This window comes from Xyrauchen texanus, chromosome 7, assembly GCF_025860055.1.
Source record: "Xyrauchen texanus isolate HMW12.3.18 chromosome 7, RBS_HiC_50CHRs, whole genome shotgun sequence".
Lineage (NCBI taxonomy): Eukaryota > Metazoa > Chordata > Actinopteri > Cypriniformes > Catostomidae > Xyrauchen > Xyrauchen texanus.
The window spans coordinates 46869514-46897464 of NC_068282.1; positions in this window are offsets into that span (position 1 = coordinate 46869514).

Consider the following 27951-nt stretch of genomic DNA (forward strand, 5'->3'; position numbering starts at 1 on the left):
ATATTTCAGCTCTGTAGGTCCATAAATTGCAAGTGAATGGTCACCAGAAATTTGAAGCTCCAAAAAACACATAAAGGCAGCCTAAAATAATTCATGAGACTCCAGTGTTTTAATCCATGTCTTCAGAAGTGACGTGATAGGTGTGGGCGAGAAACAGATACAAATTTAAGTGACCTTTTACTCTAAATCTCCACTTTCACTTTCAGATGTGAAAGTGAAACTAAGCAGGCATCACATGTGACTATCCCTTTAATACATTTTGTGTGTTAAATCATTTTGCCTAGGGCACCAATTAAGCCAGAACCGCCTTCTGTATTTCAATCCTGTTGCGCATCCTATTGATATTCAATTGTGTAAATAACTTTTAAATAATAAAGTATAATGCCAGACACTGACCAGAGTACATTTCTGAAAATCCTATTAAAAGTAATACTTTCTTATATTACATATTTTTAATATTATTGACACACTTCCAAACCCTAACCTAACCCTAACAAGATTTTTTTTAAACCTAACCGTAACCCATTTTTGAGTTCAGCATGTACTGCATAATTAGAAAAAACTCATATTATTTTGGAATATGAGCAAGGTTTCTTGTCCTATGTGGACAACTGCAACATCAGAGAGCCTGCTGGATATTTCATGTGAGCAACACGCCCCCTCGTGGTGTAAAACAGACACTTTTCCTAACTGAATGAAGCATCCATACTGAAGCAGAGCTGTCAATCATATGCAAATCACCACAATAACCCTTACATAACTCACACAAAATCCGGCTCTTGACATGCTCTTCAAAGAGCAGCTAGACAATATAAATAGAGTGGTGAGATCCTAACGAGTGTGTGTTTGTTTATGTGTGTCTTATCTGTGGCCACAGAGCTGTTAAACAGAAGTATTCTCTATTTTCCATTATTCACCACGAGACAAAGCGTGCCTAAAACAACCTGGCTGCTGTCACTTTAATTGCCTTTCCTCGGGCTTCCCATTATCATATATATGGAGATTGGTTAGTGCAAATACATTTCCGTCCTATGAGTCACATGTGGAAGTGCTTTCTTACAATGTTATACATGCATATGAGGCACTGTCCAACTGAATGGCACAAGAGTCCTGTGATGTCATCGGAGGTCACATGGCACATGCATGTGAGGGTGTATGCATGTGATAAGTGTCCAGATGAATAGAGCTTGTGTGATTATGTGTGTGAAAGAGAGAGAGAGAGAGAGAGAGAGAGAGAGAGAGAGAGAGAGAGAGAGAGAGAGAAAGGTATAAAGGACAGAGGGTGTGCACACAGAGAGTGAGACGCCCAATTATTAACCTTGGGGTAACCTCTGCTTATGATCATGTGTAGAGAGGAATACTAAAAGATGAGGAGGAAACTGTTTCATCAAACACACACACACACACACACACACACACACACACACACACACACACACACACACACACATATAAAGCTAATTATTTTGGCTTGTTAAAGCCACCATGTTGTTATGGTACAAACTTGTGTCCAGATTTTTTCCCAAAATGTCTAACACAGAGTACATATACATGCACACTAATGCGCTGATAACTACCAAAACTCAGCTCATTCATTAATTCTAACACAAGAAAAACGTGTTTACATGAGATTTGAAATCAATGGATTTCAATGGAGAGTAAGAACACTGGGAAAGGTGTGAACATGCAACGCAAAATCTGTGCAAAAAGCAAAACTGTTTTTTTGCTTAAAACTTTCACTGTTAAAGGAAAAATGTTTGAGGCGTTTATATGACCTTACACGTTGTCAAGTTGTTACTAGTGGTCGACCGATAGTGGATTTTGCCTATACCGATAACTAAGCTGGTGGAAAAGTCAGATAACCGATTAATCGGCCGATAGTTTTAAAAATCGAATTAATAGATTGTTAAAAGAAATACTTGGTCTTTCCTCACAGTGACAGGCACAGACATGCAGGCTACAAGAGTCCAGTTTATTGTTCGACCCATATCCTTTAACCATAAAATGGGTGCATGATGTGGGACTTTTAACTATAAACAATCCCAAAACGCACAATGGACTCTTATTTTGAATTAACGCTAAAACAATAAAAATCTGCAAAAAGCAGCTATCGGCATCAATTAATCGGTAAAACCGGTATATCGGTCTAACTCTATTTGTTTCACATAATTGGTGTAAGATTGTTTCATGTAAACATGCTCAATAACTTGGCACACACCTACAGACTGTTCTGACTCGGGCTGCTATATCTTTTCTAATCGATTGAACAGACAGCAAACAATTAAATATCCCTTTCAAGTTTAAATGTTAAAGTATGAAGAATTTACATGTTTCAATTGATCATGGTATAAATAAGGGGTTACCCCCCCCCCTCCATCCCCCCTGGAATCAACGCCCATGACCACACGGACCAATCCAATTCTTTAAAGCTGTTTGGATCTTGGAGGCTTTTGAAACTTTTAAACGTTCAGTCCATGCTTTGTCAAGCCAACATTAAAAGGAATAGTTGACCCCCAAAAATATAATTCTCTCATAACTTACTCATCCTCATGCCCTCACGCGCATCGGAGGGCTGGTCGAAAGTGGAGATTTATAGTAAGAAAAGACTCAAATATTGATGTGTTTCTCACCCACACCTATCAAATCACATCTGAAGGCATGGATTCAACCCATGGAGTCTTATGGATTCAAAGTACTCTGCACATTGTAATTTAGTTTTTTACATCTCAAATCATAGAAAGGCTAGAAAAGCATGAGATGATGAATTCACAGAGTAATAATAACGCATTCAAGATTACTGTATGTGCTGTCAGGATAAAGTATCATGACATTTAGTTTGTTCAGCGGGGGTTCGATTTTCCCTGTGCGGTCTAAAATTAAAGCTTGCCCTGAGCCACTGAAAGCCATTTAGGCAATCAGCACTACTTACTATGCAAACAGCAACACTGAGCAACATCAGCCAGAGGAGGGGCACTAACACACACTACCAGTGAGACCGCGAAACACGTAAGCAAAACAATGCAGACTGCAGGCTCTGTTCAGAATGTTTGGAATAGCATAATTCAGCAATATGCATGTATGTAGACTATATGCAGATTTTCTGCATGCATGGATCAAACAGATTGCCAAAAAGTAAGCTATTTTAACATAAAATTGGACAAAAAAATAAATAAATAAATGTTATTTCAAAAATGATTACTCAACTCTTGAATTCTGCTGAATGAAACAATGTAGCATACTACTGTTTGCCATTTTTAACAGTGCATATCATACTGCGTACTATTTCACATACAATTTGAAAACAAGAGTATGCAGTATACAGTATACTGCATGGTACGCACTAAGCAGAACACAAATTTTAAGTCACCACAGAGGGAATTCATCACACACGTGCGGACATACACAGATTTTTGGCACACAGCGGCTTCAATCAGCATGTGATGGAGAAACCCAAAGAGCAGAAAGAGGCCAGCTGTGAAAAGAGAGAGAAGGTTATAGATATACGGCCCCAGGGAAGAGAGAAATGCTATTCAGTCACCTCTCATTAGCTTATTATTTTCCCAGCATGATTACAGCAATCACTGTCTGTGCCCCTCCAACCCCACTCCAAAACATCCCTCGCTATGACACTCTCTCGTACAACTGCTACATTATGTTGTCATGGAAACAAAACTATTTTACTCCCATCAGCCCATGACATATGCCTGTATAGTGTGCAGCTCCTGTCCTCTAAAAACAGGGGACTCAGGGCACAGCTATAACGGGTCTATAAAAGCAGTTATGATGCTATACAACTTTGATTTGTACATAAATTTCAAACTGACACAAACACTTACTAAAGTAATAAAGTATATTAAAGGAACAATTCACATAAAAAAATTTAAATTATGTCAATATTTACTCATCCTCATGTTGTTCCACACCTGTATGACTTTCTTTGTTATACAGAAACACAAAAGGATACATTTGAATAAATATTTCAATGGCAGCTGATTTTCAAGTTATGCTCAGACTCCCTTTAAAGCTTAAAAAGGACCCAAAAGTATCATAGCTTTAAAGTTGAGTTCCTATAAACAGCCACTATATTGGAAAGAAGAATTTTTTAAATTGAATTCTCTTCAGTACTGTGCAAAAGTCTTAGGGACACAAGATGTTTCACAAAATCATTGTCTTAGATGGTTATTTATATCTTCAGGTTTAGTGTGTCAATAGGACATATAAATGTTAGATTCCCAAACATTACTTTTGCCAATAGAAGCGATTACAACAGAAGAACAGGGAGCCCTGCAATAGATATCATGGCACCCACAGCTTTTTTATGTTTACTGGACTTTGTATGACATTAATTGGTAAATGAAAAGTATTTATTTAATTATTTTTGAAGACCTCCTCTCTGTGCAACATTTTTCGCAAGTGCCTAAATCTTTTGCACAGTACTGTAAATATATAAACAGTATATATATACACACGCACTCACCAGCAACTTTAATAGGTACACCTGCACATCTACTTATTCATGCGATTATCTAATCCGCCAATCCTATAGCAGTCGTGTAATGTATAAAACCATGCAGATATGGGTCAGTAGCTTCAGTTAATGTTCACCCCAACCATCAGAATGGGGGAAAATGTGATCTCAGTGATTTAGACTGTGGCATGATTGTTGGTGCCAGATGGACTGGTTTGAGTATTTCTGTAACTGTTGATCTCCTGGTATTTTCACACACAACAGTTTCTAGAGTGTAAAGAGAATGGTGCAAAAAACAAAAACATCCAGTGAGCGGCAGCAGATGGAAACACCTTGTTGATGAGAGCGGTGCAAAAAACAGAGAATGGCCAGACTGGTTCGAACTGACAGTCTACGGTTACACAGATAACCGCTATGTACAATTATGTTGAGAAGAATATCATGTCAGAATGCTATTCTGAGATGCGGGTTGGTGCCGGTTTGACAGCTTGAGGGGACCTACACAATATTAGGCAGGTGGTTTTAATACTGTGGCTGATCGGTGTATTTACATGGAGAGAAAGACAAAGAGAGAGAGAGAGAGTTAAATACTGAAATACTTTAAAACAATTTAAAAATATTTATTTTAAAATATTTTATGACATAATAAAATATAATAAATACATATATTATATATTAAATATTACATAGTAGTATATAAAATATCTATTTGAATTGTATTTATGAATTGTAATTGTGAATATATATATATATATATATATATATATATATATATATATATATATATATATACACACTCACATTGGTGGACACATTTTGTAAACATTTACAGATTCAGCTATTTTGCAAGGCAAAAAACATTTTTGATAAATCTAGACAGACCCCATTTCCAGCAGTCTGTCGCTCACTTCGACACTAGGTGTCTCTCTTGAGAGCCTCGCGCATCTCTGAACTTGAGAAAAGGCGAATGAGATATTGGAATACAGAATTTGCATGTCCCGCCCCCGGACATACGGGTATAAAGGGAGGGAAATGCGTCTGTTCATTCAGACATTTTCTTCGAAGCCGACCGGTTGTGTAAGCAGCGAGCTGCGATTCACAAAACTGTTCACCTCATCTCTAAGAGGGTATGCTGTTGGATCTACGGCACATATCAGCGCCTTTCTCCTTCTCTGCACGGCAGTGCAGCTTTGCCCCTGGGCACTTCGACAGCGCTGTCTAAAAGAGAATTTTGTAAAAGAGTTTGATTTTCTAAAAGAGAACAGCGGATCAGGACACGTCTTTATAAAGATGCCCTTCCTGGATGCGGTCGAGTTCTCTCTGCTCCTGATGGTCGCAGGCGCTGCCTTGTGTGTCTGGGCTGTGATCACACCAAGGAAGCATTTGTGAATGTTCGTGTTCTCACTGCGAGATGGCAACCCGACGCGTTCTGGTCACCTATTTGCTGACCCCCAGTCAGTCCAGCTGATTTGGTAACGGTTCGACAAGGCACAGGTAGACCTATTCGCTCCCGAGAGACCTTCTACTGCCCGCTCTGTTACTCCCAAACGGAGGCTCCCCTCGGGACAGACGCGCTGACACACAGCTGGCCCAGGGGGCTGCGCAAGTACGCATTTCCCCCAGAGAGCTTTCTTGCACAGGTGCTATGCAAGGTCAGGGAGGATGAGGAACAAGTCATTCTGATGGTCCCCTACTGGCCCTCTCGGACTTGGTTATTGGATCTCGTGCTCCTCACAACAGCCCCTCCCTGGCGAATTCCCCTGAGGAAGGACCTTCTCTTTCAGGGACAGGGCACCCTCTGGCATTCGCGCCCAGATCTCTGGAACCTCCACGTCTGGCCCTGGACGGGATGTGGAAGTTCTAGCAGGCCTACCACCTGCTGTCGTAGACACAATCAACCAAGCCAGAGCTCCCTCTACCAGGCAACTTTACACCCTGAAGTGGCAATTGTTCACGTATTGGTGTTCTTCCCGGTCTGAAGACCCACAGAGGTGTGCAGTCGGGTCAGTGCTCTCATTTTAGCTGAAGAGGTTGGAGGGGAGGCTGTCCCCCTCCACCTTGAAGGTGTATGTTGCCAGTAGACGGCAAGTCTTTGGGTAAGCAAGAAATGGTTATCAGGTTCCTTAGAGCCAGTTCCTCAGTACGGTACACTTGCGAGTGGACCCGCGTCTCCCTTGGGCAGTCCTCACTGCCCCCTGCTTGCCATGTTTGTAGCAACTCCTCCCTCCCAATGAGGTAGGATCTACCACCACGCCATTCTCCACATGCGACCTAAAATCCCATGTGATATATTCCACCACTCTTTACCTCCCCCAGCCTGGGCAGGTGTGGTCTCCGCAGGGTCTTTCCCCCCTGAAAGAATAGAAATTGGGAAAGAACGCCTTTCCCGATGCGTGTGATAGCATTAAGATGGCCCTAGCCGCTTTAACTCTATGCGAGAAACATAGAGAGAGAAAAGGTGCTGCTGGTGCAGCTTGCTCCCATGCATGGCATGTCGCCTTGTTCCCCCAATATCTGGATTTAGGGAACCAGAAGGTTATGACGATCTTATGGGGTGTTGGGGAAGGGAACGTACAGTCTGACATGGCCTATCATTTTGGCACGCAACTGCCTGTCCACATCTGTGTCAATTATTATATAATATTGTGATTAAAATTGGACCCCTAGTGTTGCTTCTTCGACACAACGTCGAAGTGAGCGACAGACGGGGAACGTCTAGGTTACTGTTGTAACCTCCATTCCCTGATGGAGGGAACGAAACGTTGTGTCCTCCCGGCCACGTCGCTGAACCGAGCCACTCTTACGGCCGAAACTCATTGTCGGCTCCTCAGGCAAAATCCTGAATGAACAGACGCATTTCCCTCCCTTTATACCCGTATGTCCAGGGGCGGGACATGCAAATTCTGTCTGCCAATTTCTCATTGGCCTTTTCTCAAGTTCAGAGATGCGCGAGACTCTCAAGAGAGACCCCTAGTGTCGCTTCTTCGACACAACGTCTGGTTCCCTTCATCATGGAATGGAGGTTACAACAGTAACCTAGACGATTTCCTACAAAGGTGTACACTACAGTCTTCAAAGACAAAGCACTACTTGCTCTAACATGGACAGAAAGAGATATGGAAGACCAGATGTACAACTAAACAAGAGGATAAGTACATCAGAGTCTCTAGTTTGAGAAATAGACGCCTCACATGTCCTCAGCTGACAGCTTCACTGAATTCTACCCGCTCAAAACCGGTTTCATGTACAACAGTAAAGAGAAGACTCAGGGGTGCAGTCTTATGGGAAGAATTTAAACAGAAAAACAAAAAGAAAAGGTTAGAGTGGGCAAAGAAACACAGACACTGAACAACAGATAATTGTAAAAGAGTGTTATGATCTTAACCCCACTGAGCTTTTGTGGGATCAGCTAGACTGTAAGGTGTGTGAGAAGTGCCCGACAAGACATCTATGGCAAGTGCTACAGGAAGTGTGGGGTGAAATGTCATGTGAGTATCTGGACAAACTGACAGCTAGAATGCCAAGCATCTGCAAAGCTGTCATTGCTGCACATTGACAATTTTTTTATTATATCTCTTTGAAGTAGTTTAAGAAGTTTTTAACATTTTCTATTTTTTTTTTCCAAATTGTAATAGTAATTTTTCACATTATTAATGTTTGACTATATATATTGTGATCCGTTGAATGCCACTTTTGTGAATAAAAGAACCAATTTCTTTCCATAAGAAAAGATCTGTACATTATTCCAAACTTTTGGCCGCCAGTTTCTGTCTGTCTGTCTGTCTGTCTGTCTGTCTATCTCTCTATCTACACACACACACACACACACACGTACTGTATACATACAGTATATATTTAGAGAGTAAAATGCAGATATTTTTTAAAACAATTTGGAATTATTTATTAAAATATCTATTAAATATCCCATGACAATATAATAGATATTAATAGATATAAGAAATATTATTATATATTACATATATCTATCAACAGTTGGATATAAATCACTGTCTCTCCAAACTATATGTCCTGTCACATTATTTCACCTATCATAAAATGCGGTTTGACTAATAAACTATATTTGATAGCTGCCAAATTTGGTCAAGGCAGATGAAGTTATAAGATCATTTTCAACAAGGCTTAGATGGACCCTGAAATTGTTTTAATGGTTTTAAGTGTTGAACAGATAATACATTTGTAATAAAAACCACAGGGTGTGTTATGCTGCAAACACACACACACACACACACACACACATTTCATTGTTATCATAATTAAATGCAGCATCTCCCCCAGGACAGCACATCAATGGGTTAATGAGGTTTAATGCTATTGAATGAGCGAATGAGCGAATGTGCGTGTGCGAGAGAGAAACAGCTACAAATGCTCCTCAAGAGAGCAACAATCTAATGAAATGACATTAAGACATTCTTAAGTGTGTTTATTGGGGCCACAGTATATGGATATAAATATAGATATTGTAAAATATGATGTGGCTTTTCTGTTCTTAGTCCAATGGCTGTAATGTTGCTATGCTCTTGTGTTTCCCATATTATTCTCTAGTACCTTGTTTCTTCATCCACGTTCAGTTTCATTCCATCCCAACATATATTTTCTCCACCCTTCCCTCTTATCTCTCTCTCTTTCTCTCTCTGTCTCTCTCTCTCTCTTCGAGCCCCAGGTGGGACTTGACAATTCCATCATTCCTCAGGATGAGCGGAGGAAGAATATCTGTCATCCCTTGCTCACATCATTCCCTTCTGTGTTTTTCTTCCCATGAAGAACACATCCTTTATCTGGACACATTTGATTTATGTCAAAATACTATCACACACACACACACACACACACACACACACACACACACACACACACACACACACACTCAAGCTTTATAAAGACTTTAGTACATTAAATTTCTTCAAACAATATAGATATCAAGCGAGAGACAGAAGTTGCCCTAATATTTCTACCATCGGAACAGATATATCGTATATAACAGTATATCATAGATCATCCTGACAGAGAGATGATCGACTATCACATTCAAACTTTCTATTTGAAGAATTTATTCAAACGTTTCTCAACCAACTTGACTCCAAAAATTTTAAATATAGAATTAAGTAAGAAAGAGATATGTGAGGGAAATATTTCATTTTAAAACAGTTTTTTCCGACTCATCTGATTGGATGAGGCATGTTCAAACCCATAGTAAATTGAAACAATTAATTAATTCTATATAAATGCAACAAGTGGCTACAGTATATTGCTTGGCAACCAAAAACAGTCTATAGTAGGCTAATGAACAATTATACTTGGCAATTATACTAAAATCACTATAACGCATGGCCTTGACTGGCTCATTGGCTCAGGGTACAGAAGTAAAATTGATATATTTTGGGAGACATTTGATGTAGGGTTTTTATTTGAGGTATTTTAGAAGGCTGTACTATGAAGTATAGTACTTTATAGGGTATTTAAAAACAAATTTTTTATTGTTATTTATTGTATTTTTATGGGCTTATGATGTTTTTTTTTTTTAATAGATGTTTTACGTGGTATTACTATTTAGCTCTATTTATATATTAATTTGAAGGAAACTGACAGTGTATTGTGTCATTTGTGTGTGTAAAGCGCCACTTAGTTTTGAGAAATTTTCCTGCAAATCCTTTGGCAGTATGTATTGACTAGGAAAGTTGTCAGAGATTATACAAATTTGAAATATTTTAGAATTCTAGTTTAAAACACCTGTAGCAAGAAAATTTGTGTATATGTTGGTTTCCATTTTCCCGGTGGACCGACGCTCTTTGGGGCCGACCAGGGGTGGACTGGCCATTGGGAGAACAGAGAGGGCCGGTGAGTTGTCCGTGAAACGCGCTGAATGGGCCGCGATATGTAGAATGGACCGCAGAACGGCGCCACGATATGCAGAAAAGGACAGCATCACAGCATCACAGCACCCCCCCCCCCCCATCACACACACAGACACAGTTTCCAATCCACTTGACCTGCATGTCTTTGGGGGAACCAGATCACCCAGAGTAAACCCACACAAACATGCAAACTCCACACAGAAAGGCCCTGAGTGAGCCAGGTCACACAAACCAGGGACCTTCTTGCTGTGAGGCAACAGTGCTACCCACTGAGCTACATGCCGCCCAAATGTAAAAATTTGTGTTAAAAGTGTTTGTGTCAAGTTAAGCTCAATCGACAGTATTATTTGAGCTGTAAGTTGTTTAAAGGGGTCATGACATGAGAAACCAAATTTGCCTTGATCTTTTGGTATATAAGAGGTCTTTGTATCATTAAAACGTCCTGCAAGTTTAATATTTTAAGACGTCCTCCCCATTCTAAACGAATCATTTATTTAATCAAGCTCAAAATACAGCTCGTTCTGGATTCATGTTTAGAAGTGACGTGACGGTTAGAAGTGACGTACCAGCGTTTGCATATGACCGCCTCCAGCACAAGATAACTACGCTTTAAGCGCAAGACAACTACGCTCATTTCAGTATCGCCGTCGCCTCACAAGTGTTCAGTCGATGGACAGCGAGCTCTGACAGAGACTACTTGTGCACAGGAAAATTACGATGCCACACAGATGTCCTGTTCCTGGCTGTGGTCAAACAAAACCTCTGAATAAGCTGCCGAAAGATCCAGACGTCAGGGAAAAATGGATGCAGTTTATTTTTTGCGGACGTCCCAGTCACGGCAGTGTTAACTTAAGCGTTTGTTCTGTACATTTTAAGGATGACTGTTTTGAGAACAAATCTCAATATGATGCTGGCTTTGCTAGAAAACTGTTGCTCAAAGATAAGTCCGTGCCAACTATTCTGGGAACAACGACGACGCAAACTGTAAGTAATCTATTGTAACACAGTTGAAGGATGGGCAAGGAGGAGGCGAGAACCGGCTTGTCAACATAAATTATATTTTAATGAGAAACTTAAACTCAAAAACACATAAACAAACACACATGACGGACATGTCCGTAATTCTCTCTCTCGAACCATCGTCACCGGCCGCCTTTATCCCTCGCGCCTCATCAGGCTGATTGGGGACCGGGCAGCGATATTCCGACCGGCCCGCCCCCTCCGTTCCACACTCCTCCCGGCGTTATCTCAGGCCGGGTGCCACCGGCATGACGTACACCCCCTATCCCTGGGGCGGGGTGTATCTTGCGTCCCGCGTGGTCATCCCCGCCTTCCTCGCCCTGGGAGGAGACAGGAGGGGAAGACAACAACAACAAAACAAAATAGGTGCGGGAAAAGGCCAACACGGTGCAACAGGGAGAGAAAGAGGAGAGAGAGAAAAAGCTCACTCACCGGTTCTCTGATGTACCGTCGCGTGGTCCTCGGACACTCCTCCACACTCAGGCGGACGACAGCCGCTCCAACACCGGGCGAACCGGAGTGAAACCGCCAACCCCCAGCGGGTAGAACGCGCCTCCGCTTTTCTGGCGGCAAATGGGGACACTCCTCCGCCCCTGGCAGCGGCTCTACCGCTCCGGGCGGTCGGAGAGTTTCTTCCCTCCTCCCCTCGCGGACGGCGGTCTTCCCTCGACCCCTCCGCGTCTCTGGGGACGGCAGGGCACTCCTCCGCCCCGGCAGCGGCTCCCTCGCTCCAGGTGGTCGGGGTATCCAGTCCCCACTTGCCCCGCGGACGACGGCCGTACCCCGCATCCGGGCGGTCGGGCTACTCCGTCACCCGGCAGATGGCAGCGGCGCTCCCTGGGTGGACGGCAGTGTCGAGGACTCTGCGACGGGCATCCCTCCTCCTTCCCGGGTTTCGGCACCAATGTAACACAGCTGAAGGATGGGCAAGGAGGAGGCGAGAACCGGCTTGTCAACATAAATTATATTTTAATGAGAAACTTAAACTCAAAAACACATAAACAAACACACATGACGGACATGTCCGTAATTCTCTCTCTCTCGAACCATCGTCACCGGCCGCCTTTATCCCTCGCGCGCCTCATCAGGCTGATTGGGGACCGGGCGCGCGATATTCCGACCGGCCCCGCCCCCCTCCGCTCCACATCTATTTTAAACTTTAAACTACTTTTTAAAGCGCAATTTCATTCATTATGAATAATCACATTGTTTTTACTTAGTTTACTTGCATATTGTTCTGGCTGGGGGCGTCAATAATTGATACATAGGCACTGACGTTAGCCAATCATAACAGTGGGCGTTAACACTGAAGTCTTAAATGGAAAACGCCCCCAAAACAGACTGTTTGAATCAGAGGATGAGAAACAGGGTGGGAAAAGGTCATAAATCACTAGATTTTAAAAGTTTTTCTTAAAAAAAAATATATTAATACTATAATTGCACCTAAGGGAACATAATAATACAAAAAAAAAAACCCATGTCATGACCCCTTTAATTAGTCATTTGTACGGTTGTTTTACGGTTTGTGACATTATGTCGTTATGGCAACAAAGTTGTACATCTTTACGTCTTTACACAGAAAAGGTTGGTAAGTGATCTTATCTTGAAACTAATATCTTGTTAAAACACATATTGTTTACGTTTTGCGCCTATACTTTTAAAATATTGAGTGTTTTACGTTTACCGATTGGCCCCATTCACTTCCATTGTAAGTGATTCACTGTATTTTTTTGTAATCAACATTCTGCCACAAATGCTGTCGATTGAGTTTAACTTGCACTGAAGCTGGAATATTCCATTAAGCAAGATGCTCAGATAAAAACAACTCTCCCCTCCCCGGCATTTCACTTCCCCACTTACTGATGGAAATGTGTGGAGTCATCTAGTGGTTATTGGTTCATTTGTTTGCTGCACACTCTCTTGGGGCGTAATGCTCTTTTAATAGAGTTCTGATAAACTAACTCGCTGCTCCCTTTTCATCCCTCATAGTAAATGTCATGGTAACCTAATGATGATGGATACAAGAGACTCCAACACTTAACACGCTCATTTAAACCCAGCGCATAAATTCAGCGGGATGGGGCTCTAATGATTGGCCAATGTGGGACACGCTGCCATTGAAGATAAGGAGGGTTAGTTACTGCAAGTTTGTTTAGAACACCATCCAAATTAATTGCAAGCTATGATGCTTCTAGCAAACCCTAAAGACAATGGCGCTGAGTGGAAACCGAGACTGTTGAAGGAGACTCAACTGTTTAGAAAATTGGAAAGGAGCTTCTTTCCTGACCTTGACTGCTTTTATGCATCATAAACAGTGGGAATATGAAAATCCCTCATTAACACTGGAGAGATGGAATGGCGCAGAATAGAAGAGAGATATAAAGGGGTGGTTTTTCATTTAATAACACTTCTATCTACTTGAAATCTTAAAAAATGAAACTTCTTCAAACTTTGTTTCATCCAGTAGTTTGCTACAATAAGTTCCCCTTATTAAAGAAGCATCCAAAAACATTGATAGAAAGGCAGAGAGAGGTGAATTTCAACGGTCATGATTCACCTCCATACATTCAGATCAGGGGCGATTCTAGGATTTAAATGTTAGGGGGGCTCAGCCCCCCAATGACACTATTAAGTGGGTTGCACACCGGACGCATCTAGGGGACGACATTAGTTAAAGTTCTAAAATTCGAAGCAACTGTTTTCAATGAAGGTACGCACACCGCCGCTCACCGTCTTTCAGTGGCGCCTAGATATGACTAGATTTGAATCATTATCAAAGGACATAGATTATTTACTCTAGCGTTGTTCTCGAAGAAGGAAAAACCTTGGTCACTTTTGTGTGTACTGTCTGCTACCTGAACCACACCGACGTGCCCTGTGTTTGATACCTGTGCCGTGTCCTAGCCGCAAAGTAACATAGCGTGGCACTTCTCATCCGGGGTACGACTGCTGTCAGATGTGCACATTTAATGTATTCCACTCTTTAGCATAGATAGTGTTTTGTTGTTGTTTTCTGTGTTAACATCATTCAAGATAGCTGGCTAATGTTCATTCAGAATTTTGGCATTTTCTATAACAAACACACTTATAAAGATATTAAAAATCTGAAATAGTTTAAAGAACCATTCAAATAATTATATATACGAAAAGAGATTTTAATTTCAATAGATCATGATATCCAATTACATTGTCAACCCCCTGCCTAGGGTCGATTAATTTTTATGCTTTATTGATTTCGCTAAAAAAAATGTATTCATTTATTGAAACACGAAAAACAGAAACAAAAGACATTTCTAAATTCAAATTGCTCTTTAAACTAAACAGAAAAAGCAATAAAATATCGAAGGGATCAAAAAATCTTATTTAACCAACTTATTTAAACATTTACCATCTCCAACGACTCCATTTACCATCACGCAAGCATCCGTCAACGACAACAGGTGAAAATGACTAATAGCCTACAGATTAAGAAATAAAGACCAAAATAATGCTGCCAAATGTGTTCTTTTTGAATTGACATTTATATTGCATTTTGGTAATACAGTTAATGCTACCTAAAGAAAAGACAATAATCTACATTTGAAGTTATATTACTTTATTTAGTTGCGTTCACATTGCATGCCAACCTAATAACACTAACAAAACTCACAGCACCTCCTGAGATGTTTGGAGATAATTTGCAGCATTCTCATTTTGAAATCTCATAGATGCAAACAGTTTTCAGACAAATGAGAGAAAAATGAGTGAAAACTCTTTACATGCACTTGTTCAACAAGACAGGCTCGTGCTGCACGCCTCTGAGCAAACAGTGAATCAGACAGTAGCATTGACGGCTTTTCTTTTGCCTGTTCCTAAAAATATAATAAAGTGTGTTTTTTCAAGCACATGTCTTTGTGACAGCATGTTTTGTCATGTGTCCCTCTGAGACGTCATACAGGTCTCCCACCTGTTGCGGGTAGATGAGCAAAATTACCCACGCACAAAATACACTTCGACGAGGAGATTGTGTACTGGATACAACCTCGTCGCCTTTGGCGGGTGGCGGTGCTAGTTTCACACCCTAGCCACTGTTTTTGTTTTTCTCAATGCGCTCTAAGTGCTCGTGGTGGCATAGTGACTTGCCTCAATCTAGGTGGCGGAGGATGAATCTCAGTTGCCTCCGCGTCTGAGACCGTCAATCTGCACATGTTATCATGTGGCTTGTTGAGCGCGTTATGAGGAAACGGGGTGTATTTGTTCAGTGGCTCAAACCAATGATATGATCCTTCACAGCTGACACTCCAATGCTATTGGCTCACAATACAGTCAGCCTTTACAAGGTGGAAATGCCATCAAATCGCCTCGTGATTCAAACAAGTGCAGCATGGCGGATGCAGCTGTTTACAACACTTACGTGCTGATTGCACTGATTTTTAGGGGGGCTGAAGCCCTCCTAAAAAGGGTCTAGTTTCGCCGATGTTTCAGATAATCAGCTGCCAGCAGACCAGCCTAAATCTTTTACTTCCTTCAAGTAATTAAAGAAAATCTCTCTCTCTCTCTCTCTCTCTCTCTCTCTCTCTCTCTCTCTCTCTCTCTCTCTCTCAATCTCTCTCAATCTCTCTCTCTCTCTCTCTCTCTCTCTCTCTCTCAATCTCTCTCAATCTCTCTCTCTCTCTCTATCTCTCTCTCTCTGTGTGTGTGTGTGTGATGGGTATCTTGTTGAAATTAAGTATTTTTCTCTCTCGTCTGCCTCTGAGAAGAGAAACTCTCAATCTTGTTGCAATTTTGGGGACAAAAATCTCAGTGATTAGAAACGGGGAAAGCTGCAGTTCTGTCTAGCAGTCTCATCTCATCCTGCCATTGATTCATCTGAAGCTCATTGAATCCTTCAAGCTTCTAAAACACATTTCACTAGTGTGCATGTTGATCAAGCATCCAGATGACAACACTCTTGACCTCTGAACCCAACTACCCAAAAACACACACAAACATAGGGGATGTGACCCAAGTAAGCCCACATAGCATATAAGCCCACTTAATGTTTATTTTGAAATATACAAAAGACAGAAAGCAAATTTGAGAAAGAGATTGATAAACAAATGATACATGATATTGTTTATTTTGTTGTATTTAACAGCAATACTTTGTATCTGAAAAGGATTTCATGAGTTTCTGGAGCTTGTGCAGGACACTGCCTGAGTGATGCTCACAAAGATAGATGCAGTCAAAGAAAATAAATGAATAAATAAATGCTGATAAACACATTAAAGGAAAAATATTTAAGAAACTTCTTGAGCTCAAACAAGATTTAGTGCTCTGTTTGTAATAACAATCCATAAATATAACTTTTTTCATGCAGGCTTTTAAGGATCAGTGCCTTTGAAAAGCCTGTTTCCTCAAATCTTAAAAGCAGAATCATTATTTTATTTGTTTAAACAACAATAACAAGCATGATCTGAGTTTTTTAATTCATGAAAAAAAAAATATGATGTGTTTACCTTGACTCTACTTTAAATGATTTAGGTTTAATTTCCACTGAACCCTATTGTTCCTAAGAAGCCCATCCATCCATCGTCAACCGCTTATCCTGTGTACAGGGTCGCGGGGGCTGGAGCCTATCCCAGCTAACATTGGGCGAAAGGCAGGGGACACCCTGGACAGGTCGCCAGTCCATCACAGGGCCACACATAGACAGATACACACTCACACTCACCTCCACATCCACGGCAATTTTTTGGAGACACCAATTAACCTAGCCTGCATGTCTTTTGGATGGTGGGAGGAAGCCAGAGTACCCGGAGAGAACCCACGCAGACACGGGGAGAACATGCAAACTCCACACAGAAAGGCCGGGGCAACCAGGGTTTGAACCCACAACCTTCTTGCTGTGAGGCGACAGTGCTAACCGCTGCACCACCGTGCCGCCCTTCATCCTAAGAAGCCCATTGAGCAAAAAAAACCATTTAACCTCATATTAAACTGAACACCTTTGGAGTCTGTTTGAATCTATTTTCATTACAGGGAGGAAAATGAAAAGACAGGGAACAAAATTATAAGCAGTACCAGATGCAGAAATTAAAGATTTAATTTACTGGTTATGATGTGTGAGGTCCAAATCTACAAAGATAATCAGAATTGTGGTGTTTATTTAGTTAAATGTGTAGCATTTACATTTTTAAAAGCATAGTGGGCTTATTAAGAACACATGTGGGCTCAAATGGTACATATGTTCCTTATAGGCACACTCCAGACTTTTTACATTCACAGTTAATGCACTAACAAAACAAACACACACATTCTATCCTATTTGATTTTGGGTAGAATGCACACACATTCATACAAATTACATTCTATTCCACATGTAAAATGCATGCACGAGTGCACGCACACACTCCTGTTGTGTGTCCATGTTTTATGGGGACTTTCCATAGACATAATGGTTTTTATACTGTACAAACTATATATTCTATCCCATAACCCTAACCTAACCCTAACCTTACCAAACCCTAACCTAACCTAACCTAACCTAGCCTAACCTAACCTAACCTAACCTAACCTAACCTAACTTAGCCTAAACTAACCTAACCTAACCTAAACTAACCCTAACCTAAACTAACCTAACCTAACCTAAACTAACCCTAACCTAAACTAACCTAACCTAACCCTAACCTAACCTAACCTAACCTAACCTAACCTAACCCTAAACTAACCTAACCCTAACCCTAAACCTAACCCTAACCTAAACTAACCTAACCTAAACTAACCTAGCCTAGCCTAACCTAACCTAACCCTAACCTAAACTAGCCTAAACTAAACTAACCTAACCCTAAACTAACCTAACCTAAACTAACCCTAACCTAAACTAACCTAACCTAACCCTAAACTAACCTAACCCTAACCCTTACCTAAACTAACCTAACCTGACCTAACCTAACCCTAAACTAACCTAACCCTAACCCTAACCTAAAGTAACCTAACCTAACCTAAACTAACCCTAACCTAAACTAACCTAACCTAACCTAACCCTAACCCTAACCTAACCCTAACCTAACACCAACCCCTAAACCTAATCCCCAACACTTAACCCTTACCTTAAACCCAACCCCTAAATCTAACCCCAACCCCTAAATCTAACCCCCAACACTTAACACTTACCTTAAACCCAACCCCTAAATCTAACCCCGACCCCTAAATCTAACCCCCAACCCTTAACTGCTAACCCTTACCCTAAACTTAACCTAACCCTAACCTAACCCTAAACTAGACTAACCTAATCTAATCTAACCTAACCTAACCTAACCCTAAACTAACCTAATCTAACCTAACCTAACCTAACCCTACCCTAACCTAAATCGAACCTAATCTAACCTAACCTAATCTAACGTAACCTAAACTAACCAAACCCTAACCTAACCATAACCTAACCCTAACACTAACCTAACCTAACCATAACCTAACCCTAACACTAACCTAACCTAACCATACCCTAACCCGAACCTAACCCTAACCTAACCTAACCCTAACCTAATCTAACCTAACCTAACCTAACCTAACCCTAAACTAACCTAACCCTAAACCTAACCCTATAACCTCCTAACCCCTAAACCTAACCCCTTAACCTAACCCCTTAACTCAACCCCTTAACCTAACCCCTTAACCTAACCCCTAAACTTAACCCCTTAACCTATCCCCTAAACTTAACCCCTAAACCTAACCCCTAAACCTAACCCCTTAACCCAACCCCTAAACCTAACCCCTTAACCTAACCCCTAAACCTAACCCTTAACCGCTAACCCTTACCCTAAACCTAACCCTAACCCTAAACCTAACCTAACCCGAATGTAACCCTACCCCTATACCTAACCCTCACAGAAAAATCTATATTTTTACATTTTCCAAAAACATAATTTAGTATGATTTATAAGATGTTTTCCTCATGGGGACTGACAAAATGTCACCACAAGTTCCAAAATTTCGGGTTTTACTATCCTTATGGGGACATTTGGTGATAAATACATGCTCTCTCTCACACACACACACACACACACACACACACACACACACACACACACACACACACACACACACACACTTTCTTTTCTATATGTAAAAATGCACAGACAAACAAAGACACCCACATTTTATTCTATTTTAAAGTAACACATAATCATAAATGTAAAAAGACACAGTTAACCAAATGCAAAAACACATGTGAAAAGACACACACACTCTTGAAACAACTTGACCTTTTCATCTGTACATTATCATTACGAGTCAGGTTCTGGCTCTGCTGACATCAGGGTTTCAAGAGATATTTCTGTCCTCTTATTGCATCTGAACAGAAAGTCACATGTCAGCCAGTAGGATGGGAGAGACGAGAAAACACGCTGAATTAACTGCTTTAAAGTGCCCTGCAATTTGCCAGATGCAGCAATTACTTGTTTCTATGGCAACCAGGCAGGACACTTTCCTATTTTTTCGTCAGAGAAGGATGAGAGAAAGGAGAAGCTAAGACCGCCTGCATCTTTTCTTTTTTTTTGTTTGTAATTATGACATCTACATAGTCAAATATGTATCTGACTCTCAATGCTCAAACTTTATTTAGCAACACCGGGTTCTTTGTTTTAGAAAACCAGATTGGATATTATGTCCTGGACTGAACATTATACACAATCACATATTCTAACCCATCAATAAATCAATTTGCCAGCAATTACATAAAGTAAGGAGAGTTAAACATGAAAACACATGCTTTCTACACGACTAAATACCATTTATTTGTTGTAAACTTAAATGTCACAGTAACCCACTTACCACCACTTTCAGCACTGCTTGTCCTGACAGTAATCAAAAGCTAGTCAACTTAAAATTGAAGGTCAGGAAAAAACAGTTATGTTAGTTTTTGTAGTATTTGTAAATTTGAAACAATAAAACGTCCTACAATTTGTCAAGGAAATGTCCTTTTTTGTGGGACTTTAAATCTGACTATTATTTGCTACTGTGTGTGTGTAATTCTGAAAATTCAGATACAAATTCAGGATGGTTTTTAAACATTGAGAAGACTACCACAAGGAAACTACTGCAGAAGTATCCGTCCAACTGGTTTCACGCAATCTCCTAGTTTTGAGGCTGAGAGATGTTCTGAAGAGACCAGAGGAATAAACATGTGTAACACTCACACCTGCTGTCTAATGTGTTCTGTGTGAGTGGGCATAAAGCTGAACTCTGCTGCCCCCTATAGACAGAGGGTCGGGACTGCATGCTGAAGGGTTCTGTGTGGTTACATCCTTTGTATGGGGGTGGAGAGAGAGTGTAACAGGGTTTCCTACCAACTAATGTCATGGTGTTTTTCAACATCGTCATCTTCTGTAGCGCATCTTCAAATGTCTTTGCGTTTACAGTTTCCATATTTGCCCCCGCCGTGCCCTGTAACATGCCACTAGCTCTGTCTGTAGAGATTCTCCTGTTAAATAATCTGTGCTATCCTAAATTTAGATCTATATACTCTTTCTGTATTTCACCAAATTGAAATAGTCTCATTGTGTCCATTTGTATTCATCCTAAGGAGTTATTGAGTAATAAAAGGTTTTGAGCTCAAACACAGGTGTGACTTTCCATGGATGCCATTGTGTTCTTCAATCAGCGTCTACCTCAGTGAAAAATAGAAGCTGCGTAAACAGATATGAAAGTAATAGATGCAAAGCTAGACTGACAGAAAAGCGTGCGCGCATACATACACTGGAAGCACAGGGAGAATTTAAAGCTAAAGTGACATCTCTGCTGAGAGGGACTAAGCTTTTAAATGAGTCATGACAACCCCTGTGTATATATAAGAAACTGCCGTGTCTTTTTTCCACACACACTCATACATACACACAACTGCAAGAGAAAATTACTTTAGCACTTAAAATGAAAACACAACATGCATTCTCATTTGTAAAATGGTGTTACTTAAATAAAGATATAGATCTGCATGATAAAATCAGCCCATGTTTCTGTGAAGATGTGATATTTTTCTTAGCAGCCATGAAACTGTATTATGCCTTATTTTTGAAATGTTGAGATTTTTATCATAATATCCATGTTTGGAACGACTGTGAGTAAATTGTATTGCAGTAAATTTTGCAGTGAATTCCTTTAATAAAGCAACCAGGCATTGGCGAGATTTACTTCTTCACCGCTGTCATTTTTCCTCGCCAAGTGTTCATTTTGAAGCCTTTGTTTTACCCTTCTTGTTTCGACTGTAAATATATATGACTTGCACAAATTAGCAAATTCGCTCGTAATATTTCTCTGTTGGTATCGTCACTTCAAATCAGAGAGCTTAGGCCTTTTATGCTATACATGCTGTACATTTCCTAAAATAAGCCAAAAATGGGTCGCTGGTTATTCCAACAGCTAATTCTGCAGAGCGGAGGAGGAGGAGAGGATAATCCCTTGCATTCCTGCTGAGAGAAAAAGCCAATTTTACAGCGAAATGTGAACGGTGCAGGGAGAGAGCATCTGCGGAGAGCTGATAAGAGTCACACTCACTCACACTCACTCACACACACACACACACACACACACACACACACACACACACACACACACACACACACACACACACACACACACACACACACACACACACACACACACACACACACACACACACACACACACACATCACTCACACACACACACACACACACACACACACACACACACACACACACACACACACACACACACACACACACACACACACACACACACACACAGAACACAAGCATGGCAAAAAAGAGAGGATGAGAAAGGTTAAAGTTCAAAGGTCAGTGGTAATGGTGTATTAACTTTTGACATTGGTGGTGTTTGAAAGAAGAAAACCCAGAGAAGAAAAAATTATTACACAGAGGACCGTCTTTCATAGCTTAGGAGACTTTATGGAGTTATCAGTTATATTTCATTTAAAAGGTGCATAGTGTAATTAAAGTCAACAAACACAATGGCAAGAAGAAACATATGAAGCAGGAAACTTGAGCAAAAGTCTCCATTTGCTCTTCATTTAATCTCATTGCGTTTTAGGACGAACAACTGGGATGTTAAAGATCTCATTCATCATTTTTATTTCCTTTGGGAACAGAACAGAAAAGAACAAATATAAACAGAACAAAAAATTAATGACGAAACGAAGGAAAAAAAGAACAAACAAAACGAATGAACAAAAATAACAAATGAAATAACATATGGAAAAGAGAATGAACGAAAGAATGAAAAAAACTATGCATATAAATAAGAAAAAGAATGAAAGAAAGAACAAAGGAAATAATGAATGAACAAAGGAAAGAGAGAAAGAAGAGAAAGAGAAAATGAAAACAAAAGAAAGAACTAATACAAAAATTGAAAAGAGAACAGACAAAAGAAAAAATGTATGAACGATAGAAAGAATGAAAGAACAAACAAAAGAACTACAAGAAAAAGAATGAAAGAGAATGAAAAAACAAACAAGTGAAAGAATGAAAGAAAGAACAAAGGAAAGAAAGTTTGAAAGCAAGAATGAAAGAAAGAATAAAGACTGAAAGAGCAAACAAAATAATGAGGAACAATCTAAAGAACAAGCAAACATCAGAGAATGAATGAAAGAATGAATGAACAAAAGAATGAATGAACAAAGAATATTAGAATAAACACACTATGATAACAACGAATGAACAAAAGAAAGAGAGAAAGAAGAAAGAGAATGAAAGAAAGAGGCAAGAATGAAAGAACGAACTAAAGCAAGAAGGAAAGAAAGAACAAATGAATGCAAAAGTAAAAAAAGAACAAATAAATTAATATATAAAATAAAGAAAGAAAGAAAGAAAAATGAATGCTGACTGTTGGTGTGAATGAAACAAAAGAACAAACAAACATACTAACAGACAAATAAGAGAATGAACGAAAGAATGAACAAAGAATAGAACAAACTAATAAAAGAATGAACAAACAATGTAAGAAGCAAACAAACAAAAGAAACAAACAAACAAACAAATTACCCTACAAACAAATGAACAAGAAAGAAAAACGAACAAACATGTGAATGAAACGAAAGAATTAACGAACAAACGAAGGAAAGAAAGAACAAACAAAAAGAATGAACAAAAAGGAACAAATTAAAAACAAACAACTGAAAGAATGAATGAAAGAAAGAAAGAACAAATGAAAGAAAGAACATAAGAACAAAGAACATAAGAATAAATTAACAATGGAAGAATGAAAGAACAAACAAAAAGAATGAACAAAAAGGAACAAATTAAAAACAAACAACTGAAAGAATGAATGAAAGAAAGAAAGAACAAATGAAAGAAAGAACATAAGAACAAATTAACAATGGAAGAATGAAAGAACAAACAAAAGAATGAACGAAAGCAAGAACAAATGAACGCAAAAAAAAACAAATAAATGAATAGAAGAAAGAAAGAAAGAAAGATGAATGCTGACTGTTGGTGTAAATGTAACAAAAGAACAAGCAAACATACTAACAGACAAATAAGAGAATGAACGAAAGAATGAACAAATAATAGAACAAACTAATAACAGATTGAGCAAACGATGTACAGAAGCGAACAAACAAAAGAAAGATAGAAAGAAACAAACAAACAAATGACCACACAAACAAATGAACAAGAAAGACATATGAATGAAACAAAAGAAAGAACAAACAAATGAACAAGAAAGAAAAAAGAAAGAAAGAACAAACAAATGATTGAAAGAAAGGAAATAACTTACAAAGAATGAAAAAGAAAGAATTAACGAACAAACGAAGGAAAGAAAGAACAAACAAAAAGAATGAACTAAAATGAACAAATTAAAAACAAACAACTGAAATAATGAATGAAAGAAAGAAAGAACAAATGAAAGAAAGAACAAAAGAAAGAATGAACAAATTAAATAAAAAGAGCATAAGAACAAAGGACATAAGAATAAATTAACAATGGAAGAATGAATGAACAAAAGAAAGAGAAAAAGAAGAAAGAGAATGAAAGAACAAAAGCAAGAATGAAAGAACAAACAAAAGAACGAATGAAAGCAAGAACGAAAGAAAGAACAAATGAACACAAAAAATAACAAATAAATGAATAGAAGAAAGAAAGAAAGAAAAAAAGATGAATGCTGACTGTTGGTGTGAATGTAACAAAAGAACAAACAAACATACTAACAGACAAATAAGAGAATGAACGAAAGAATGAACAAATAATAGAACAAACAAATAAAAGAATGAACAAACGATGTAAGAAGCGAACAAACAAAAGAAAGATAGAAAGAAAGAAACAAACAAACAAACAAACAAACAAATGACCACACAAACAAATGAACAAGAAAGAAAAAAGAAAGAAGGAACAAACAAATGATTGAAAGAAAGGAAATAACTAACAAAAAAGTACAAAAGAATGAAAATGAAAAAAGAAAGAATTAACGAACAAACGAAGGAAAGAAAGAATAAACAAAAAGAATGAACAAAAATGAACAAATTAAAAACAAACAACTGAAAGAATGAATGAAAGACAGAAAGAAAGAATGAACAAAGGAATAAAAAAGAACATAAGAATAAATTAACAATGGAAAGAAAGAAATATGAATGCTGACTGTTGGTGTGAATGAAACTTACAGTCAAATACATGATGTGGTCTGAGGCCTGCACTATAAAGACTATTACAACAATAAAGATTCATAACAAATGATTCATCTGCTACTAGACTGTGCATTTGTGTATCACAAGCCTGCTAAGATATATTATGATGGGTGTATAATATAGGACAGGCCCAGATCATTTTCAACATCATGGAGTTCATGAGGCGCGTATTAATATAATCCCATGAGTCACAAGTCACGACCATGAGGATGTCTAAACAACTGCCTACGTCACAACTCCTGACAATTTCTGACAGCATCTCTCCTCCACCCACCAACTACGAGCAGGTGTCTAGATTTACGCTTGACTCTCTCCTTTTTAACAGCAAGCCAAACTTGTTCACAGTGAGCCCCAAAAGTATAGGAACTTTTTGTAAAATGTTTTGCTTGAAAAGTGTGCTTGTGCTATCTTTTATATAAGTGCCACGTGGTTTTATGTTCTGTTTTGTAATCCAATGACATTCATACATTTTTTTAAGTGTAAGATAAGTAAAAATACTTTCAAGTACCACTGTACTCTTCCGAATCATATGAACACGAGAATATGTGCATGCTTTATTATATTAGGCTAGTTCTACTGTAAGTGTGTCTCCATGCGAAAAGCATTTCAATCAGACTGTTTGACATCCCTTGATGTTGGAATAAAAATAAACTCTGGGTTAAAAGAAATTTGAGAGATTTTTCAGAACAAAGTAGGCACTTTTAAGCTTGTCACTCAATATTAAATGAACATACCAGAAATGGTCTAGAAAAAACTAAAAGGATTTGAGAGGAGGACAAGAAACGTGATACGTGACAAAAATGCAGATGACGTCTGAAGGAGACAGAAGGGCAGATGGTGATTGGTCGGGTAAAGGTGGTATAATTTAATCCTGTGCGTCACTCACTCTGGGCATTTCTATGCAAAAGGGTGTGTCTTTGACATCACAAGCCTTAAGGGCCACCTGTCGTCTGATTGGCTACATTACACGCCACTGCTACACCACATTTTTATTGGTTCATTGCTCCTTGTCCTTTTCTCCCACCAACAGCAAAGCTTGTATTGACATTTCATTTGACTTTCATACATAAATAATGTTTTGGTTGCAGGGAATGTGCAGCCAACTGTAGCATAAATTGATTGTGTTGTCATTTGTCAATAATCTGCAAGCTGACAATTTTCAATGCATCTAAAGGACAGAATTTGTATGATTGGATGTATATGCAGAATATTAATATAAATATACAGTATAAATGTATTTCAAAAAGCTAAAAACAATTTTCTAATGTTGTTTTGTCTGTAACAATAAATAGCAATGATTTATCATGAGATAATACAAAAATGTAATGGAATGAGACTCATATCTGAGCTGTGACCATTCATGGTTGCCATGCCAACACTAATTGTGCATGCTAGCATGAAGCTCATTGTAAATAGCTGGAGAGGATTTTAGCATGAGGAGTAGTTAATCGCTGTGGACAGCTATCATAGCACATTAGAGCAGCCCAGAAGTGACCACCAGACCCTGTGTGTACACAACTGCAACAAAAAAGGCCAAATTACCATTTTAGGTCAAGGACCTAAATTAACTACATTAACTACAATAATATTCTGTGGCTTTTGTTGCAAGAACAGATCAAAATGATCATTGGTTTAAAGGAATATTCTGGGTTCAATAAAAGTAAAAGTATAGACAATATGTGTGTTAACATAACAAATTTACAACTTCGTTGCCATGTTACGTTAACAAATCCTAAAAGTGCTTGTATAAAATTCTAAGCTTCATATTTCTGCCTTTAAACCCTTCAAAAACTGGCCCTATTCATTTCCAATGTAAGTGACTCACTGTAACCTTGATGTTTTTTCTTCTTTTTAAAGGAAATATTAGTCAAAATAATTTTTTGTGGTAATCAACATTATGCTACAAATATTGTTGATTAAGCTTAACTTAAATTGAACTTGGAATGTTCCTTTAAAATTCCAAAAGCTCTGTTCCAAAACCTAGTATGCTGCCTACTTTCACAGTATTTTAACATGACCACAGGAAGACAGCATGTTGTTTCAGAGAACTCCAGTACCCTAGGATCAGACACATTATACTGACTCACTGACAAGCACCGTGTGCTATCAGACATCTTCGCATTGGCTTAAGTGTGTTTATGTACAATTGTGCGACCAAACGTGTGTTGCGTCAGCAGCGTGGAAGACCCGGGTTCGATTACCGTGTTGAAACCAGGTAGTAGCTTAATTGCATTCGCATGATCAATGACGAACACAATTCAGAGGTTTCATTTTTTTCCTTTAACATAACATTTTTACTCCAATGATTGTTATGTTCAGGGTTGGGGAGTAACGGAATACATGTAACGGGATTACGTATATAAAATACTAAATATTTAACTATTTCATTACAGTTACAATTGAAATCATTAGTATTTAGAATACAGTTACATTCAAAAAGTATTTTGATTACCGAAGAGATTACTTTGCATTTTATTGTCATTTGTTTCATTTAATATTTAGTCCTTTCAGATGGAAAACATACATATAAATGATGTGCTCCAAAGTGCATTTAAACAGCGGTGAAACACTTTCTTATGATGTGTTACATTCATACGAGCAGACAGAGAAGTAAGATTGAAGTAAGTTTGGAGCAGAAGAAATAGAAATAAACCTTGTGTAAATTGTTAGCTTTACGCTAAGCTAAAATGCTATTTCTAGCCATTTTACATGCATGTTACCAGACATGATCATATTTTTTTATTAAGAAAACAAACAAATCCTATTCTTGATAATAATTTATGTATTTTTTTCCTGTAAAAATATCTAAAAAGCCTTGAAACAAGATTTATCTTGTTTTAGAAACAACACAGCATAATATATTTCGGTTTTTCAGAGAACGTATTTTTAACATGTGTATTTTGTCTTACTGTACTGACAGAGTTTTTATAGTCAAAACAAACCAGTGCTGAAGAAGT